The sequence below is a fragment of the Camelus bactrianus genome, chromosome 6 (genome assembly GCF_048773025.1).
Source record: "Camelus bactrianus isolate YW-2024 breed Bactrian camel chromosome 6, ASM4877302v1, whole genome shotgun sequence".
Taxonomy (NCBI): Eukaryota; Metazoa; Chordata; class Mammalia; order Artiodactyla; family Camelidae; genus Camelus; species Camelus bactrianus.
In genome coordinates, this window is record NC_133544.1 from 113,109,125 (window position 1) to 113,131,580 (window position 22,456).

Below are 22,456 nucleotides of genomic sequence, written 5' to 3' on the forward strand. Positions count from 1 at the left end.
TCTGATCGAGAGATTTCTGTTCCCCTGCCTTCACAGTTTTCATGAGTCCGTCTTCATTATCAAGTCTGCTTTGGACTGACATTAGCCATGGTATTGTCTCATCCTTGGTTTTTCTGACATTTTTTGTCTCGTTTTTAGGGTTTCTCCTCCCCTTTCCTTGTATACTGCCTTTTGTGATTCTGAGACACTCTTGTACTTCATGTTTTCCTCACCTGAGTTTTCACTACTTGCTCTGGTAGCTTTTTGCAGTCTAGATGTTTGAAAGCTTATTTTTTGGGCCTTCAAACTCTTTGGAACTGTAAATGGTACTTCCTGTTTCTTTTACTATACTTCTTTATCTCTACTGGTCAAGTAATATCAGGTATCTAATATAGATTTATAGGGCTTTGTTAAGTGAAAATTTTAGACCATTGGGTGTACAAAGTTCATTGATATTTCTGTGAGGACAATTTTCCCTAGGCATTGATGCCATGTCCTGTTCCTGTGTGTGTTGTCTGGTATATCTCTAATTGCTGGTGTTGCCTTTGTTGTGATGAGCACACCATATTATTTCAATTAGTAAAACTTCTTTATATTGCAATTACCGCACAATTCTGAAAGTGCAGAGTACAATTCCTCTTTTGGAAAGGAAGCTTAAAAGTTTTCAGCTCGGCATTCTGCTGTACGTCATATTGGAGTCTATCCAAAACAGCAAACTGAGAGTGCGCTTGTGCTTTCTATTGCCATGGGAATGTCCCAATGTTACCAGTTCTTCCCAGAGCTTCTCTGTCTACAGAAACACCAGTGGAAACATATGTATGGATGTCATACATCAGGGCCTGCTTGAATGATCCCGCAGACCGAACTTTGTGTCCTCTGGGCAGTACCATGTCAGTGCCATCCAAAATGTAGCATCTGCATTTGGGAGATAATGCTGAAGGAAATGCTTCAACTTCTCACGTTGTGGACTTTGACCACTCTAGCTTGATCCCTCATCCTTCGGTCATGGGTGCACGAAAGCAACCACAGAGCTGTACCGAATTCTCTTCCTCAAACCAATCCGTAATCCCTGTCCAGGTTATGACTGTAGCAGATCCTAAAGCTTTTAATACTAATTTCAAACCCAAGGGCCTCTGAATCCCTCAGACCGGATGCACGGCTTCTCTGGTTGAGCCCCACACATGCTCTATTGGCAAAATGCCAAATTGATCCTGGGCCTGCAAAATGCAGTGGATGTGGCCATGGCACATATCGAAAATCTCAACCACACACGCCAATGTGGTTGCATTGCTACTGGCTTAACAGGTCGGTTTGCTCTCTTGATAGAACCCACCTCAACCCACAATGCACTCCAGATCCCTGAGACTCAGCGTGTGCCATTATCTGAAGCTCTATAGCTCATTTTCCGCTGCCTCTGCTAGCTCAAATTTGGCAGATCTGATCTTGGTCTCAAAATATATTTTGGGGATATTTTGTGCTGATTTCTATGAGTTATGTCAGCCAAGCTTCTGCTGTGAACTCTTCTAACTCTCAGCGCATAACCTACAGTCCAATGTGTGCTGTCCGCTTGAGAGTGTGCGTCCAAGTAAAACAGAGTTTCACCTTTGCTGCTCCATCAGCAGAGGTCAGATCCTGCACAGATTTCCATTCCCTACTTTGCCTTCTCCTGCTTCCAGGTTTTCTGAGGCCTCATCCTGTCTTTGGAAGTAACAGACCACTCTTCAGAAAGTGTCCTGTGCCAAGGGCTGGGTGAGTGGAAGTTTACATTGCTGTGTATATGGGAGGGAGTGAGTGCATGTTGCACTGGTTCTCTGCCAACTGGGCATCGATAAATCAACACTTTCCAGATGTAATTCACAGAAATTTGATGTTTGTTTAGCTCTGTTTTCTATAAAGCCATGGTTGGAGGGATTGTCCGAAGACTCCAATTTTGACATTGTGTTGATTACACAGTTGCAGTTTTTAAGAAGGTTAATAGAATTGATTTACATGTTTTGGGATTTATATGAAAATGAAGTTAGTGTTTGAAACGTACTAAATTTACCTAGAAGTCAGAGTTGTCAAATTTTGTAACATTATGTCAGCTCTAAATAAATTTATACAGATAGAAAGTAAAATCGCAGTCCAAAATGTTGAAGGGGACATGTCAACTCTTTCGTGTTGAAGCCTCCAACAGCAACAGGAACCATGAAGTACCTATTGAAACCATGAAATAACCGAGTCTGGGTTTCCGTAGTGCATGTGGTTCCCTATACTCCCAATGACACATACTGGCCAATGTTGGCATTTCAAGGGGTAACATTCCTCTCTAGGAAAGTACAAGAAAATCCAAACAAAATATATACATTTAGGCTTGATTCCAAAAGCACATACAGGCATTTTAGCTATGAGAACCCTGCTGCAGATATGCTAGGCTATTGAAAAGCAGGTGTTCTTATATAAGTGAAGAGAACACTTAATCATCCGATCATGTTGGGCAAAGCAATTTAACACAACCAAGACTGCACCCCCAGTATATCGTGCACCCGGGGCTTGGCTGAAAAAAAGATGGTCCACCAAACCTGTGTCTTTAAAGTCTTTCACGACTTTTAAAGTTCAGGTCACTATCTGACAGAAGATTAACCTATACTGTCTTGAAAAACTAAGGCCTAGTACATATTCAAGTTCAGTCAAAGTTTTCTCTCACTTACCACACTCCCTTCACCCCAGACAAGACATAAACCCAGCATTTGCTGAATCTAGGGGAAAGTCATGATTTCTTTGTGTGAGCTAAGTATTCAATTCCTAACTCTTTTAGGCGAGAGTATTTGACTTTTAAGGATTTCACTGTTGTTCACAGAGTGTGAAGATGGAGGAACTCTGATTCTAGGAGGGGCTTGCTCTTCTCCTACTGGCTTCATTGCAGCTCAGGTTCTGATCCTTTAAAATGGATGCCTGAGTGGAGGGGAGGGAAGAGCAAGTGCTTGATAGCAAGGCCCAAACCTGGGAAAAGGCTTACCTGGGATTGGTGCATTTTGGTCTGAATGGATTTTAAATGCCCCTTGGGACCTTTGGATTCTCATGACCTCTTCCAAGAACATGAGCCCTTTTATCATCTCTTCCATCTCTTGTCTTTTAGAAGTCAGAAATCTTGGAGCCGTTCTTGGTACAGAGATTTGAGTGACTTTCTCAAGTGAACGTTGACACTCCGAATGTTTCTGCCAGTATCACAGAAGTTCAGTAGGTCTCATGAATGTCTTTCGAGCCTGGTATTCTCTAGAGATGTCTCCATGCCGGTATTCTCCATTGTAGAGGAAGAACTCTCATCAATATGTTCGCATCTCTCCTCAATCCGTGCAGCCAGCTTTTCTGCCAGCTTCTCTTCGTGTCTCCCATAAAGTCGACATCTACAGGACTGGGCAAGACTGAAAGTACCTCGGAGACTCACCAGTAAGATTATGACAGGCAGATCTTCCACTGTCTGCCCTTTCAGGTTCTGGAAAATTACCCGTGTACTTAGGTCTTTGGGCAGCATCTTTATCTCAAACTTACCCAGCGTCCCGAACAAAAGACCTAAGCCAATCTCCACAAAGGTCGGCAGCCCCTCCATCACAATGATCCACACACAGAATTCTGCCCAGTTACCTTGGATCCACCAGTCACAACAAGCCTCGTGGTACACACCAAGTTTCCTCTTAGAATCCAACCGGTAACTGCCATCCCCAAAGGTTGCTCAATATTGTCATTTTTGGGGGAGGGGCTGCATCAAACGAGAGGTTCCTAAGTTAAATGTGATTCTATCCACTAGCGTGCCATTGGCCTTTTATCTTCCCTCTTTCCTTTGGTTCAGATCTGTATATACAGTACAAACGGAGGGAAGTGTGTCCATTATTAGTTTATGGTTTCACACGTCTTGAAACTTTCTAACATCTCACAGTACACAGACATCCCACTAAAGGAAACTCATGTTTGTGTAATATCCATTCACCCAGAATACATATCCGTCTGTTGCTTTCTGCTGAAACACCCACGCTCTCAAAAATGGATCAATTTGTTTCATGGGGTCTGAAATTCCGAGAAATGAAACCAATCCCAATGTGCACTTTACTGTCTGTCTCGTTTGCTCTTAGTACAGTTTTGCTGAGCTAATTGTTTTGTATAGGCTTATGCAGTTTCTTCTCTACTTAGGGTAGAATATGGCATTCATACTTGCTGTTTTGAAAGAATTGTAAGACTTTATCACGGACTATGACCAAGTCTTATTCAAATTCGGCATTTGGGTTAGGTCACGATATGCTCTTTTGAATCAATATTTATGAATATTAATGCACGCGTCTGTGTTCTGAATACAATTGTGTTGAGTACATTTAAGCTGCGATACTGGGTCGATGCGTGCTGAATGATGCTTGACATCAATTTGAGTATTTTGTTTTGAATACTCATGGTTTTTTGGTATATGTCAGCCAACCGTACCCTTTTGGTGTATGTTTGTTTGTTTGATTGTTGGTTTGTTTGCTTGTTGTTGGTTTTGCAAACACATAAGTCCATGCATCATTCCATTTGCTTCAATCAGAGAGTCATATATGTGAATCACATAAGATAGTGCTTAAAATCACCTATTATTTACTGCTACCCTCTCCCAAATTATGGCTTTGATGTCCTCCTTGCCTTCTTCTTCTTTCTTGATTGTAACTCACGCTCTTCTTGCATTTCCAATAATGGATTTTCTTATTTCCATTTTATCTTGCTACTTTTCTATTCAGGGTAGAATTCTCAATCTTTCTTTTAGGATAAGTTTTGAACTGCTGAATTCTTTTAAGCTTTGGTGGTCTGTGAATTTCCTTAGCTCTGCCGTTATTTGAAATGGCCATAATGTGGCATAGGCTACCCATGATTACAGATTTTTCTCATTCAGGATATGGCCTATATACTTGCACTCCTCCCTGTTCTGCAATATTTCTGCCGAGATATGAGTTGAAACCCCTCTGGAGGTTCTGTTGTGACTAAATTTCCTTCCTCTAGATGCATTTTAAATCACTGGGGTGATCATGAACTTTGTTGAATTGAATTATACAGCTGCAAGTAGGTCTATTGGGATTCCACCTCCTTTGGACGCTGTGTAGTTCCTGAAATCGTATAGATGATACTTTCTTGTCTTTCTGCAAGTTTCAGTCTGACTTTTCTACAATTATCTTTTCAGGACGTTTTTTGTTAATTATGCTTTTCCATCTGGGACTCATACAAATCATACTCTTTAATGCTTTGTCTTACACCAGCCTTCAAAAGCAATGTTTGCATTGGTTTGCACTTCATTTTCTATGTCTTCTTGTGATCGAGAGATTTCTGTTCCCCTGCCTTCACAGTTTCACGAGTCCGTCTGCATTATCAAGTCTGCTTTGGACTGACATTAGCCCTGCTATTGTCTCATCCTTGGGTTTTCTGATATTTTTTGTCTCGTTTTTAGGTTTTCTCCTCCCCTTTCCTGGTATAATGCCTTTTGTGATTCTGAGACAGTGTTGTACATCATGTTTTCCTCACCTGAGTTTTCACTAACTGCTCTGGTAGCGTTTTGCAGTCTAGATGTTTGAAAGCTTATTTTTGGGCCTTCAAACTCTTTGGAACTGAAAATGGTACTTCCTGTTTCTTTTACTATACTTCTTTATCTCTACTGGTCAAGTAATATCAGGTATCTAATATAGATTTATAGGGCTTCGTTAAGTGAAAGTTTTAGACCATTGGTGTACAAATTTCCATGATATTTCTGTGAGGACAATTTTCCCTAGGCATTGATGCCATGTCCTGTTCCTGTGTGTGTTGTCTGGTATATCTCTAATTGCTGGTGTTGCCTTTGTTGTGATGAGCACACCATATTATTTCAATTAGTAAAACTTCTTTTTATTGCAATTACCGCACAATTCTGAAAGTGCAGAGTACAATTCCTCTTTTGGAAAGGAAGCTTAAAAGTTTCCAGCTCGGCATTCTGCTGTACGTCACATTGGAGTCTTTCCAAAACAGCAAACTGAGAGTGCGCTTGTGCTTTCTATTGCCATGGGAATGTCCCAATGTTACCAGTTCTTCCCAGAGCTTCTCTGTCTACAGAAACACCAGTGGAAACATATGTATGGATGTCATACATCAGGGCCTGCTTGAATGATCCCGCAGACCGACCTTTGTGTCCTCTGGGCAGTACCATGTCAGTGCCATCCAAAATGTAGCATCTGCATTTGGGAGATAATGCTGAAGGAAATGCTTCAACTTCTCACGTTGTGGACTTTGACCACTCTACCTTGATCCCTCATCCTTGGGTCATGGGTGCACGAAAGAAATCACAGAGCTGTACCGAATTCTCTTCCTCAAACCAATCCGTAATCCCTGTCCAGGTTATGACTGTAGCAGATCCTAAAGCTTTTAATACTAATTTCAAACCCAAGGGCCTCTGAATCCCTCAGACCGGATGCACGGCTTCTCTGGTTGAGCCCCACACATGCTCTATTGGCAAAATGCCAAATTGATCCTGGGCCTGCAAAATGCAGTGGATGTGGCCATGGCACATATCGAAAAACTCAACCACACACGCCAATGTGGTTGCATTGCTACTGGCTTAACAGGTCGGTTTGCTCTCTTGATAGAACCCACCACAACCCACAATGCACTCCAGATCCCTGAGACTCAGCGTGTGCCATTATCTGAAGCTCTATAGCTCATTTTCCACTGCTTCTGCTAGCTCAAATTTGGCAGATCTGATCTTGGTCTCAGAATATATTTTGGGGATATTTTGTGCTGATTTCTATGAGTTATGTCAGCCAAGCTTCTGCTGTGAACTCTTCTAACTCTCAGCGCATAACCTACAGTCCAATGTGTGCTGTCCGCTTGAGAGTGTGTGTCCAAGTAAAACAGAGTTTCACCTTTGCTGCTCCATCAGCAGAGGTCAGATCCTGCACAGATTTCCATTCCCTACTTTGCCTTCTCCTGCTTCCAGGTTTTCTGAGGCCTCTTCCTGTCTTTGGAATTAACAGACCACTCTTCGGAAAGTGTCCTGTGCCAAGGGCTGGGTGAGTGGAAGTTTACATTGCTGTGTATATGGGAGGGAGTGAGTGCATGTTGCACTGGTTATCTGCCAAATGGGCATCGATAAATCAACACTTTCCAGATGTAATTCACAGAAATTTGATGTTTGTTTAGCTCTGTATTCTATAAATCCATGGTTGGAGGGATTGTCCGAAGACTCCAATTTTGACATTGTGTTGATAAAACAGTTGCAGTTTTTAAGAAGGTTAATAGAATTGATTTACATGTTTTGGGATTTATATGAAAATGAAGTTAGTGTTTGAAACGTACTAAATTTACCTAGAAGTCAGAGTTGTCATATTTTGTAACATTATGTCACCTCTAAATAAATTTAGACAGATAGAGAGTAAAATCTCAGTCCAAAACTTTGAAGGGGACATGTCAACTCTTTAGTGTTGAAGACTCCAACAGCCACAGGAAACATGAAGTACCTATTGCAACCATGAAATAACCGAGAACCTTGGTTTCCGTTTTGCATATGGTGCCCTGTACTCACAATGACACATACTGGCCAATGTTGGCATTTCAAGGGGTAACATCCCTCTCTAGGAAAGTACAAGAAAATGCAAACAAAATATATACATTTAGGCTTGATTCCAAAAGCACATACAGGCATTTTAGCTATGAGAACCCTGCTGCAGCTATGCTAGGCTATTGAAAAGCAGGTGTTCTACTATCAGTGATGAGAACGCTTAATCATCCGATCATGTTGGGCAAAGCAATTTAACACAACCAAGACTGCACCCCCAAAATATCGTGCACCCATGGCTTGGCTGAAATAAAGACTGTCCACCAAACCTGTGTCTTTAAAGTCTTTCACGACTTTTACAGTTCAGGTCACTATCTGACATAAGATTTACCTATACTGTCTTGAAAAACCGAGGCCTAGTACATATTCAAGTTCAGTCAAAGATTCCTCTCACTTACCACACTCCCTTCACCCCAGACATTACATAAACCCAGCATTTGCTGAATCTAGGGGAAGGTCATGATTTCTTTGTGTGAGCTAAGTATTCAATTCCTAACTCTTTTAGGCGAGAGTATTTGACTTTTAAGGATTTCACTGTTGTTCACAGAGTGTGAAGATGGAGGAACTCTGATTCTAGGAGGGGCTTGCTCTTCTCCTACTGGCTTCATTGCAGCTCAGGTTCTGATCCTTTAAAATGGATGACTGAGTGGAGGGGAGGGAAGAGCAAGTGCTTGATAGCAAGACACAAACCTGGGAAAAAAATTACCTGGTCTTGGTGCATTTTGGTCTGAATGGATTGTATATGCCCTTTGGGACCTGTGGATTCTCATGACCTCTTCCAAGAACATGAGCGCTTTTATCATCTCTTCCATCTCTTGTCTTTTAGACATCAGGAATCTTGGAGCCGTTCTTGGAACAGAGATTTGAGTGACTTTCTCAAGTGCACGTTGACACTCTGGATGTTTCTGCCAGTATCACAGAGGTTCAGTAGGTCTCATGAATGTCTTTCGAGCCTGGTATTCTCTAGAGATGTCTCCATGCCGGTATTCTCCATTGTAGCTGAACAATTCTCATCAATATGTTCGCATCTCTCCTCAATCCGTGCAGCCAGCTTTTCTGCAAGCTTCTCTTCGTGTCTCCCATAAAGTCGACTTCAACAGGAGTGGGCAAGTCTGAAAGTACCTCGGAGCCTCACCAGTAAGCTGATGACAGGCAGATCTTCCACTGTCTGCCCTTTCAGATTCTGGAAACTTACCCGTGAACTTAGGTCGTTGGGCAGCATCTTTATCTCAAACTTACACAGCGTCCTGAACAAAAGACCTAAGCCAATCTCCACAAAGTGCGGCAGCCCTTCCATCACACTGATCCACCCACAGAATTCTGCCCAGTTACCTTGGATCCACCAGTCACAACAAGCCTCGAGGTACACACCAAGATTCCACTTAGAATCCAACCGGTAACTGCCATCCCCAGAGGTTGAATAATATTGTCATTTTTGGGGGAGGGGCTGCATCAAACGAGAGGTTCCTAAGTTAAATGTGATTCTATCCACTAGCGTGCCATTGGACTTTTATCTTCCCTCTTTCCTTTGGTTCAGATCTGTATATACAGTACAAACGGAGGGAAGTGTGTCCATTATTAGTTTATGGTTTCACACGTCTTGAAACTTTCTAACATCTCACAGTACACAGACATCCCACTAAAGGAAACTCATGTTTGTTTAATATCCATTCACCCAGAATACATATCCGTCTGTTGCTTTCTGCTGAAACACCCACGCTCTCAAAAATGGATCAATTTGTTTCATGGGGTCTGAAATTCCGAGAAATGAAACCAATCCCAATGTGCACTTTACTGTCTGTCTCGTTTGCTCTTAGTACAGTTTTGCTGACCTAATTGTTTTGTTATAGGCTTATGCCGTTTCTTCTCTACTTAGGGTAGAATATGGCATTCATACTTGCTGTTGGAAGAATTGTAAGGCTTTATCACGCATTATGACCAAGTCTTATTCAAAATCGGCATTTGGGTTAGGTCACGATATGCTCTTTTGAATCTATATTTATGAATATTAATGCACGCGTCTGTGTTCTGAATACAAGGCTGTTGAGTAAATGCAAGCATCGATACTGGGTTGATGCTTGCTGAATGATCCTTGATATCACTTTGAGTATTTTGTTTGGAATACTCATGGTTTCTTTGGAATATGTCAGCCAACGGAACCCTTTTGGTGTCTGTTTGTTTGTTTGGTTGTTGGTTTGTTTGCTTGTTGTTGGTTTTGCAAACACTTTAGTCCAGGCATCACTTCGTTTGCTTCAATCAGAGAGTCATATATGTGAATCACTTAAATAGTGCTTAAAATCACCTATGATTTCCTGCTAAACTCTCCCATCTTATGGCTGTGATGTCCTCCTTGCCTCCTTCTTCTTTCTTGTTTGTAACACACGCTCTTCTTTCATTTCCAATAATGGATTTTCTTATTTCCATTTTATCTTGCTACTATTCTATTCAGGGTAGAATTTTCAATATTTCTTTTTGGATAAGTTTTGAACTGCTGAATTCCTTTAAGCTTTGTTGGTCTTTGAATTTCCCTAGCTCTGCCGTTATTAGAAATTTCAGTCATGTGGCTTAGGCTACCCATGATTACAGCTTTTTCTCATTCAGGATATGGCCTATGTCCTTGCACTCCTCCCTGCTCTGGAATATTTCTGCCGAGATATGAGCTGAAAGCCCTATGGAGGTTCTGTTTTGAGTAAATTGCTTTCCTCTAGATGCATTTTAATTCATTGGGGTGATCATGAACTTTGTTGATTTGAATTATAGAGCTGCAATTAGGTCTACTGGGATTCCAACTCCTTTGGACGCTGTGTAGTTCCTGAAATCGTATAGATGTCTCTTTCTTGTCTTTGTGCAAGTTTCAGTCTGACTTTTCTACAATTATCTTTTCAGGCTTTTTTTTGTTAATCTTGATTTCCATCTGGGACTCTTACGAATCATACTCTTTCATGCATTGTCCTACACCAGGCTTCACAAGCAATGTTTGCATTAGTTTGCACTTCTTTTTCTATGTCTTCTTCTGATCGAGAGATTTCTGTTCCCCTGCCTTCACAGTTTTCATGAGTCCGTCTTCATTATCAAGTCTGCTTTGGACTGACATTAGCCATGGTATTGTCTCATCCTTGGTTTTTCTGACATTTTTTGTCTCGTTTTTAGGGTTTCTCCTCCCCTTTCCTTGTATACTGCCTTTTGTGATTCTGAGACACTCTTGTACTTCATGTTTTCCTCACCTGAGTTTTCACTACTTGCTCTGGTAGCTTTTTGCAGTCTAGATGTTTGAAAGCTTATTTTTTGGGCCTTCAAACTCTTTGGAACTGTAAATGGTACTTCCTGTTTCTTTTACTATACTTCTTTATCTCTACTGGTCAAGTAATATCAGGTATCTAATATAGATTTATAGGGCTTTGTTAAGTGAAAATTTTAGACCATTGGGTGTACAAAGTTCATTGATATTTCTGTGAGGACAATTTTCCCTAGGCATTGATGCCATGTCCTGTTCCTGTGTGTGTTGTCTGGTATATCTCTAATTGCTGGTGTTGCCTTTGTTGTGATGAGCACACCATATTATTTCAATTAGTAAAACTTCTTTATATTGCAATTACCGCACAATTCTGAAAGTGCAGAGTACAATTCCTCTTTTGGAAAGGAAGCTTAAAAGTTTTCAGCTCGGCATTCTGCTGTACGTCATATTGGAGTCTATCCAAAACAGCAAACTGAGAGTGCGCTTGTGCTTTCTATTGCCATGGGAATGTCCCAATGTTACCAGTTCTTCCCAGAGCTTCTCTGTCTACAGAAACACCAGTGGAAACATATGTATGGATGTCATACATCAGGGCCTGCTTGAATGATCCCGCAGACCGAACTTTGTGTCCTCTGGGCAGTACCATGTCAGTGCCATCCAAAATGTAGCATCTGCATTTGGGAGATAATGCTGAAGGAAATGCTTCAACTTCTCACGTTGTGGACTTTGACCACTCTAGCTTGATCCCTCATCCTTCGGTCATGGGTGCACGAAAGCAACCACAGAGCTGTACCGAATTCTCTTCCTCAAACCAATCCGTAATCCCTGTCCAGGTTATGACTGTAGCAGATCCTAAAGCTTTTAATACTAATTTCAAACCCAAGGGCCTCTGAATCCCTCAGACCGGATGCACGGCTTCTCTGGTTGAGCCCCACACATGCTCTATTGGCAAAATGCCAAATTGATCCTGGGCCTGCAAAATGCAGTGGATGTGGCCATGGCACATATCGAAAATCTCAACCACACACGCCAATGTGGTTGCATTGCTACTGGCTTAACAGGTCGGTTTGCTCTCTTGATAGAACCCACCTCAACCCACAATGCACTCCAGATCCCTGAGACTCAGCGTGTGCCATTATCTGAAGCTCTATAGCTCATTTTCCGCTGCCTCTGCTAGCTCAAATTTGGCAGATCTGATCTTGGTCTCAAAATATATTTTGGGGATATTTTGTGCTGATTTCTATGAGTTATGTCAGCCAAGCTTCTGCTGTGAACTCTTCTAACTCTCAGCGCATAACCTACAGTCCAATGTGTGCTGTCCGCTTGAGAGTGTGCGTCCAAGTAAAACAGAGTTTCACCTTTGCTGCTCCATCAGCAGAGGTCAGATCCTGCACAGATTTCCATTCCCTACTTTGCCTTCTCCTGCTTCCAGGTTTTCTGAGGCCTCATCCTGTCTTTGGAAGTAACAGACCACTCTTCAGAAAGTGTCCTGTGCCAAGGGCTGGGTGAGTGGAAGTTTACATTGCTGTGTATATGGGAGGGAGTGAGTGCATGTTGCACTGGTTCTCTGCCAACTGGGCATCGATAAATCAACACTTTCCAGATGTAATTCACAGAAATTTGATGTTTGTTTAGCTCTGTTTTCTATAAAGCCATGGTTGGAGGGATTGTCCGAAGACTCCAATTTTGACATTGTGTTGATTACACAGTTGCAGTTTTTAAGAAGGTTAATAGAATTGATTTACATGTTTTGGGATTTATATGAAAATGAAGTTAGTGTTTGAAACGTACTAAATTTACCTAGAAGTCAGAGTTGTCAAATTTTGTAACATTATGTCAGCTCTAAATAAATTTAGACAGATAGAAAGTAAAATCGCAGTCCAAAATGTTGAAGGGGACATGTCAACTCTTTAGTGTTGAAGCCTCCAACAGCAACAGGAACCATGAAGTACCTATTGAAACCATGAAATAACCGAGTCTGGGTTTCCGTAGTGCATGTGGTTCCCTATACTCCCAATGACACATACTGGCCAATGTTGGCATTTCAAGGGGTAACATTCCTCTCTAGGAAAGTACAAGAAAATCCAAACAAAATATATACATTTAGGCTTGATTCCAAAAGCACATACAGGCATTTTAGCTATGAGAACCCTGCTGCAGATATGCTAGGCTATTGAAAAGCAGGTGTTCTTATATAAGTGAAGAGAACACTTAATCATCCGATCATGTTGGGCAAAGCAATTTAACACAACCAAGACTGCACCCCCAGTATATCGTGCACCCGGGGCTTGGCTGAAAAAAAGATGGTCCACCAAACCTGTGTCTTTAAAGTCTTTCACGACTTTTAAAGTTCAGGTCACTATCTGACAGAAGATTAACCTATACTGTCTTGAAAAACTAAGGCCTAGTACATATTCAAGTTCAGTCAAAGTTTTCTCTCACTTACCACACTCCCTTCACCCCAGACAAGACATAAACCCAGCATTTGCTGAATCTAGGGGAAAGTCATGATTTCTTTGTGTGAGCTAAGTATTCAATTCCTAACTCTTTTAGGCGAGAGTATTTGACTTTTAAGGATTTCACTGTTGTTCACAGAGTGTGAAGATGGAGGAACTCTGATTCTAGGAGGGGCTTGCTCTTCTCCTACTGGCTTCATTGCAGCTCAGGTTCTGATCCTTTAAAATGGATGCCTGAGTGGAGGGGAGGGAAGAGCAAGTGCTTGATAGCAAGGCCCAAACCTGGGAAAAGGCTTACCTGGGATTGGTGCATTTTGGTCTGAATGGATTTTAAATGCCCCTTGGGACCTTTGGATTCTCATGACCTCTTCCAAGAACATGAGCCCTTTTATCATCTCTTCCATCTCTTGTCTTTTAGAAGTCAGAAATCTTGGAGCCGTTCTTGGTACAGAGATTTGAGTGACTTTCTCAAGTGAACGTTGACACTCCGAATGTTTCTGCCAGTATCACAGAAGTTCAGTAGGTCTCATGAATGTCTTTCGAGCCTGGTATTCTCTAGAGATGTCTCCATGCCGGTATTCTCCATTGTAGAGGAAGAACTCTCATCAATATGTTCGCATCTCTCCTCAATCCGTGCAGCCAGCTTTTCTGCCAGCTTCTCTTCGTGTCTCCCATAAAGTCGACATCTACAGGACTGGGCAAGACTGAAAGTACCTCGGAGACTCACCAGTAAGATTATGACAGGCAGATCTTCCACTGTCTGCCCTTTCAGGTTCTGGAAAATTACCCGTGTACTTAGGTCTTTGGGCAGCATCTTTATCTCAAACTTACCCAGCGTCCCGAACAAAAGACCTAAGCCAATCTCCACAAAGGTCGGCAGCCCCTCCATCACAATGATCCACACACAGAATTCTGCCCAGTTACCTTGGATCCACCAGTCACAACAAGCCTCGTGGTACACACCAAGTTTCCTCTTAGAATCCAACCGGTAACTGCCATCCCCAAAGGTTGCTCAATATTGTCATTTTTGGGGGAGGGGCTGCATCAAACGAGAGGTTCCTAAGTTAAATGTGATTCTATCCACTAGTGTGCCATTGGCCTTTTATCTTCCCTCTTTCCTTTGGTTCAGATCTGTATATACAGTACAAACGGAGGGAAGTGTGTCCATTATTAGTTTATGGTTTCACACGTCTTGAAACTTTCTAACATCTCACAGTACACAGACATCCCACTAAAGGAAACTCATGTTTGTGTAATATCCATTCACCCAGAATACATATCCGTCTGTTGCTTTCTGCTGAAACACCCACGCTCTCAAAAATGGATCAATTTGTTTCATGGGGTCTGAAATTCCGAGAAATGAAACCAATCCCAATGTGCACTTTACTGTCTGTCTCGTTTGCTCTTAGTACAGTTTTGCTGAGCTAATTGTTTTGTATAGGCTTATGCAGTTTCTTCTCTACTTAGGGTAGAATATGGCATTCATACTTGCTGTTTTGAAAGAATTGTAAGACTTTATCACGGACTATGACCAAGTCTTATTCAAATTCGGCATTTGGGTTAGGTCACGATATGCTCTTTTGAATCAATATTTATGAATATTAATGCACGCGTCTGTGTTCTGAATACAATTGTGTTGAGTACATTTAAGCTGCGATACTGGGTCGATGCGTGCTGAATGATGCTTGACATCAATTTGAGTATTTTGTTTTGAATACTCATGGTTTTTTGGTATATGTCAGCCAACCGTACCCTTTTGGTGTATGTTTGTTTGTTTGATTGTTGGTTTGTTTGCTTGTTGTTGGTTTTGCAAACACATAAGTCCATGCATCATTCCATTTGCTTCAATCAGAGAGTCATATATGTGAATCACATAAGATAGTGCTTAAAATCACCTATTATTTACTGCTACCCTCTCCCAAATTATGGCTTTGATGTCCTCCTTGCCTTCTTCTTCTTTCTTGATTGTAACTCACGCTCTTCTTGCATTTCCAATAATGGATTTTCTTATTTCCATTTTATCTTGCTACTTTTCTATTCAGGGTAGAATTCTCAATCTTTCTTTTAGGATAAGTTTTGAACTGCTGAATTCTTTTAAGCTTTGGTGGTCTGTGAATTTCCTTAGCTCTGCCGTTATTTGAAATGGCCATAATGTGGCATAGGCTACCCATGATTACAGATTTTTCTCATTCAGGATATGGCCTATATACTTGCACTCCTCCCTGTTCTGCAATATTTCTGCCGAGATATGAGTTGAAACCCCTCTGGAGGTTCTGTTGTGACTAAATTTCCTTCCTCTAGATGCATTTTAAATCACTGGGGTGATCATGAACTTTGTTGAATTGAATTATACAGCTGCAAGTAGGTCTATTGGGATTCCACCTCCTTTGGACGCTGTGTAGTTCCTGAAATCGTATAGATGATACTTTCTTGTCTTTCTGCAAGTTTCAGTCTGACTTTTCTACAATTATCTTTTCAGGACGTTTTTTGTTAATTATGCTTTTCCATCTGGGACTCATACAAATCATACTCTTTAATGCTTTGTCTTACACCAGCCTTCAAAAGCAATGTTTGCATTGGTTTGCACTTCATTTTCTATGTCTTCTTGTGATCGAGAGATTTCTGTTCCCCTGCCTTCACAGTTTCACGAGTCCGTCTGCATTATCAAGTCTGCTTTGGACTGACATTAGCCCTGCTATTGTCTCATCCTTGGGTTTTCTGATATTTTTTGTCTCGTTTTTAGGTTTTCTCCTCCCCTTTCCTGGTATAATGCCTTTTGTGATTCTGAGACAGTGTTGTACATCATGTTTTCCTCACCTGAGTTTTCACTAACTGCTCTGGTAGCGTTTTGCAGTCTAGATGTTTGAAAGCTTATTTTTGGGCCTTCAAACTCTTTGGAACTGAAAATGGTACTTCCTGTTTCTTTTACTATACTTCTTTATCTCTACTGGTCAAGTAATATCAGGTATCTAATATAGATTTATAGGGCTTTGTTAAGTGAAAGTTTTAGACCATTGGTGTACAAATTTCCATGATATTTCTGTGAGGACAATTTTCCCTAGGCATTGATGCCATGTCCTGTTCCTGTGTGTGTTGTCTGGTATATCTCTAATTGCTGGTGTTGCCTTTGTTGTGATGAGCACACCATATTATTTCAATTAGTAAAACTTCTTTTTATTGCAATTACCGCACAATTCTGAAAGTGCAGAGTACAATTCCTCTTTTGGAAAGGAAGCTTAAAAGTTTCCAGCTCGGCATTCTGCTGTACGTCACATTGGAGTCTTTCCAAAACAGCAAACTGAGAGTGCGCTTGTGCTTTCTATTGCCATGGGAATGTCCCAATGTTACCAGTTCTTCCCAGAGCTTCTCTGTCTACAGAAACACCAGTGGAAACATATGTATGGATGTCATACATCAGGGCCTGCTTGAATGATCCCGCAGACCGACCTTTGTGTCCTCTGGGCAGTACCATGTCAGTGCCATCCAAAATGTAGCATCTGCATTTGGGAGATAATGCTGAAGGAAATGCTTCAACTTCTCACGTTGTGGACTTTGACCACTCTAGCTTGATCCCTCATCCTTGGGTCATGGGTGCACGAAAGAAATCACAGAGCTGTACCGAATTCTCTTCCTCAAACCAATCCGTAATCCCTGTCCAGGTTATGACTGTAGCAGATCCTAAAGCTTTTAATACTAATTTCAAACCCAAGGGCCTCTGAATCCCTCAGACCGGATGCACGGCTTCTCTGGTTGAGCCCCACACATGCTCTATTGGCAAAATGCCAAATTGATCCTGGGCCTGCAAAATGCAGTGGATGTGGCCATGGCACATATCGAAAAACTCAACCACACACGCCAATGTGGTTGCATTGCTACTGGCTTAACAGGTCGGTTTGCTCTCTTGATAGAACCCACCACAACCCACAATGCACTCCAGATCCCTGAGACTCAGCGTGTGCCATTATCTGAAGCTCTATAGCTCATTTTCCACTGCTTCTGCTAGCTCAAATTTGGCAGATCTGATCTTGGTCTCAGAATATATTTTGGGGATATTTTGTGCTGATTTCTATGAGTTATGTCAGCCAAGCTTCTGCTGTGAACTCTTCTAACTCTCAGCGCATAACCTACAGTCCAATGTGTGCTGTCCGCTTGAGAGTGTGTGTCCAAGTAAAACAGAGTTTCACCTTTGCTGCTCCATCAGCAGAGGTCAGATCCTGCACAGATTTCCATTCCCTACTTTGCCTTCTCCTGCTTCCAGGTTTTCTGAGGCCTCTTCCTGTCTTTGGAATTAACAGACCACTCTTCGGAAAGTGTCCTGTGCCAAGGGCTGGGTGAGTGGAAGTTTACATTGCTGTGTATATGGGAGGGAGTGAGTGCATGTTGCACTGGTTATCTGCCAAATGGGCATCGATAAATCAACACTTTCCAGATGTAATTCACAGAAATTTGATGTTTGTTTAGCTCTGTATTCTATAAATCCATGGTTGGAGGGATTGTCCGAAGACTCCAATTTTGACATTGTGTTGATAAAACAGTTGCAGTTTTTAAGAAGGTTAATAGAATTGATTTACATGTTTTGGGATTTATATGAAAATGAAGTTAGTGTTTGAAACGTACTAAATTTACCTAGAAGTCAGAGTTGTCATATTTTGTAACATTATGTCACCTCTAAATAAATTTAGACAGATAGAGAGTAAAATCTCAGTCCAAAACTTTGAAGGGGACATGTCAACTCTTTAGTGTTGAAGACTCCAACAGCCACAGGAAACATGAAGTACCTATTGCAACCATGAAATAACCGAGAACCTTGGTTTCCGTTTTGCATATGGTGCCCTGTACTCACAATGACACATACTGGCCAATGTTGGCATTTCAAGGGGTAACATCCCTCTCTAGGAAAGTACAAGAAAATGCAAACAAAATATATACATTTAGGCTTGATTCCAAAAGCACATACAGGCATTTTAGCTATGAGAACCCTGCTGCAGCTATGCTAGGCTATTGAAAAGCAGGTGTTCTACTATCAGTGATGAGAACGCTTAATCATCCGATCATGTTGGGCAAAGCAATTTAACACAACCAAGACTGCACCCCCAAAATATCGTGCACCCATGGCTTGGCTGAAATAAAGACTGTCCACCAAACCTGTGTCTTTAAAGTCTTTCACGACTTTTACAGTTCAGGTCACTATCTGACATAAGATTTACCTATACTGTCTTGAAAAACCGAGGCCTAGTACATATTCAAGTTCAGTCAAAGATTCCTCTCACTTACCACACTCCCTTCACCCCAGACATTACATAAACCCAGCATTTGCTGAATCTAGGGGAAGGTCATGATTTCTTTGTGTGAGCTAAGTATTCAATTCCTAACTCTTTTAGGCGAGAGTATTTGACTTTTAAGGATTTCACTGTTGTTCACAGAGTGTGAAGATGGAGGAACTCTGATTCTAGGAGGGGCTTGCTCTTCTCCTACTGGCTTCATTGCAGCTCAGGTTCTGATCCTTTAAAATGGATGACTGAGTGGAGGGGAGGGAAGAGCAAGTGCTTGATAGCAAGACCCAAACCTGGGAAAAAGATTACCTGGTCTTGGTGCATTTTGGTCTGAATGGATTGTATATGCCCTTTGGGACCTGTGGATTCTCATGACCTCTTCCAAGAACATGAGCGCTTTTATCATCTCTTCCATCTCTTGTCTTTTAGACATCAGGAATCTTGGAGCCGTTCTTGGAACAGAGATTTGAGTGACTTTCTCAAGTGCACGTTGACACTCTGGATGTTTCTGCCAGTATCACAGAGGTTCAGTAGGTCTCATGAATGTCTTTCGAGCCTGGTATTCTCTAGAGATGTCTCCATGCCGGTATTCTCCATTGTAGCTGAACAATTCTCATCAATATGTTCGCATCTCTCCTCAATCCGTGCAGCCAGCTTTTCTGCAAGCTTCTCTTCGTGTCTCCCATAAAGTCGACTTCAACAGGAGTGGGCAAGTCTGAAAGTACCTCGGAGCCTCACCAGTAAGCTGATGACAGGCAGATCTTCCACTGTCTGCCCTTTCAGATTCTGGAAACTTACCCGTGAACTTAGGTCGTTGGGCAGCATCTTTATCTCAAACTTACACAGCGTCCCGAACAAAAGACCTAAGCCAATCTCCACAAAGTGCGGCAGCCCTTCCATCACACTGATCCACCCACAGAATTCTGCCCAGTTACCTTGGATCCACCAGTCACAACAAGCCTCGAGGTACACACCAAGATTCCACTTAGAATCCAACCGGTAACTGCCATCCCCAGAGGTTGAATAATATTGTCATTTTTGGGGGAGGGGCTGCATCAAACGAGAGGTTCCTAAGTTAAATGTGATTCTATCCACTAGCGTGCCATTGGACTTTTATCTTCCCTCTTTCCTTTGGTTCAGATCTTTATATACAGTACAAATGGGGGGAAGTGGATCCATTTTCAGTTTATGTTTTCACACGTCTTGAAAGTTTCGAACAGCTCACAGTACACAGAGAACCCACTAAAGGAAACTCATGTTTGTGTAATATCCATTCACCCAGAATTCATATACATCTGTTGCTTTCTGCTGAAATACCCACGCTCTCAGCAAATGGATCCAGTTGTTTCATGGGGGCTGAAATTCCGAGAAATGAAACCAATCCCTATGTGCACTTTACGGTCTGTCTCGTTTGCTCTTAGTACAGTTTTGCAGAGCTACTTGTCATTGTTATAGGCTTATGCCGTTTCTTCTCTACTTAGAGTAGAATATGGCATTCATTCTTGCTGTTGGAAGAAATGTAAGACTATATCACGGACTATGACCAAATCTTATTCAAAATCGGCATTTGGGTTAGGTCACGAAATTCCCTTTTGAATCAATATTTATGAATATTAATGAACGCGTCTGTGTTCTGAATACAAGGCTGTTGATTACATGCAAGCATTGATACTGGGTCGATGCGTGCTGAATGATCCTTGATATCACTTTGAGTATTTTGTTTGGAATACTCATGGTTTCTTTGGAATATGTCAGCCAACGGAACCCTTTTGGTTTCTGTTTGTTTGTTTGATTGTTGGTTTGTTTGCTTGTTGTTGGTTTTGCAAACACTTTAGGCCAGGCATCACTTCGTTTGCTTCAATCAGAGAGTCATATATGTGAATCACTTAAATAGTGCTTAAAATCACCTATGATTTCCTGCTAGCCTCTCCCATCTTATGGCTGTGATGTCCTCCTTGCCTTCATCTTTTTTCTGGTTTTTAACACACGCTCTTCTTGCATTTCCAATAATGGATTTTCTTATTTCCATTTTATCTTGCTACTTTTCTATTCAGGGTAGAATTCTCAATATTTCTTTTAGGATAAGTTTTGAACTGCTGAATTCTTTTAAGCTTTGCTGGTCTGTGAATTTCCCTAGCTCTGCCGTTATTAGAAATTTCAGTCATGTGGCTTAGGCTACCCATGATTACAGCATTTTCTCATTCAGGATATGGCCTATGTCCTTGCAATCCTCCCTGCTCTGGAATATTTCTGCCGAGATATGAGTTGAAAGCCCTATGGAGGTTCTGTTTTGACTAAACTGCTTTCCTCTAGATGCATTTTAATTCACTGGTGTGATCTTGAACTTTGTTGATTTGAATTATACAGCTGCAATTAGGTCTATTGGGATTCCAACTCCTTTGGACGCTGTGTAGTTCCTGAAATCGTATAGATGATTCTTTCTTGTCTTTCTGCAAGTTTCAGTCTGATTTTTCTACAATTATCTTTTCAGGCTTTTTTTTGTTAATCTTGCTTTTCCATCTGGGACTCTTACGAATCATACTCTTTCATGCTTTGTCTTACACCAGCCTTCAAACGCAATGTTTACATTGGTTTGCACTTCTATTTCTATGTCTTCTTCTGATCGAGAGATTTCTGTTCCCCTGCCGTCACAGTTTTCACGAGTCCGTCTGCATTATCAAGTCTGCTTTGGACTGACATTAGCCCTGGTATTGTCTCATCCTTGGGTTTTCTGATATTTTTTGTCTCGTTTTTAGGGTTTCTCCACCCCTTTCCTGGTATACTGCCTTTTGTGATTCTGAGACACTGTTGTACTCCATGATTTCATCACCTGAGTTTTCACTACTTGCTCTGGTAACGTTTTGCGGTCTAGATATTTGAAAGCTTATTTTTGGGCCTTCAAACTCTTTGGAACTGAAAATGGTACTTCCTGTTTTTTTACTATACTTCTTTATCTCTACTGGTCAAGTAATATCAGGTATCTAATATAGATTTATAGGGCTTTGTTAAGTGAAAATTTTAGACCATTGTGTGTACAAAGTTCCACGATATTTCTGTGAGGGCAATTTTCCCTAGGCATTGATGCCATGTCCTGTTGCTGTGTGTGATGTCTGGTATATCTCTAATTGCTGGTGTTGGCTTTGTTGTGATGAGCACACCATATTATTTCAATTAGTAAAACTTCTTTTTACTGCAATTACCGCACAATTCTGAAAGTGCAGATTACAATTCCTCTTTTGGAAATAAAGCTTAAAAGTTTTCAGCTCGGCATTCGGCTGTACGTCATATTGGAGTCTATCCAAAACAGCAAACTGAGAGTGCGCTTGTGCTTTCTATTGCCATGGGAATGTCCCAATGTTACCAGTTCTTCCCAGAGCTTCCCTGACTACAGAAACACCAGTGGAAACATATGTATGGATGTCATATATCAGGGCCTGCTTGAATGATCCCGCAGACCGATCTTTGTGTCCTCTGGGCAGTACCATGTCAGTGCCATCCAAAATGTAGCATCTGCATTTGGGAGATAATGCTGAAGGAAATGCTTCAACTTCTCACGTTGTGGACTTTGACCACTCTAGCTTGATCCCTCATCCTTGGGTCATGGGTGCACGAAAGCAACCACAGAGCTGTACCGAATTCTCTTCCTCAAACCAATCCGTAATCCCTGTCCAGGTTATGACTGTAGCAGATCCTAAAGCTTTTAATACTAATTTCAAACCCAAGGGCCTCTGAATCCCTCAGACCGGATGCACGGCTTCTCTGGTTGAGCCCCACACATGCTCTATTGGCAAAATGCCAAATTGATCCTGGGCCTGCAAAATGCATTGGATGTGGCCATGGCACATATCGAAAAGCTCAACCACACACGCCAATATGTTTGCATTCTTACTGGCTTAACAGGTCTGTTTGCTCTCTTGATAGAACCCACCACAACCCA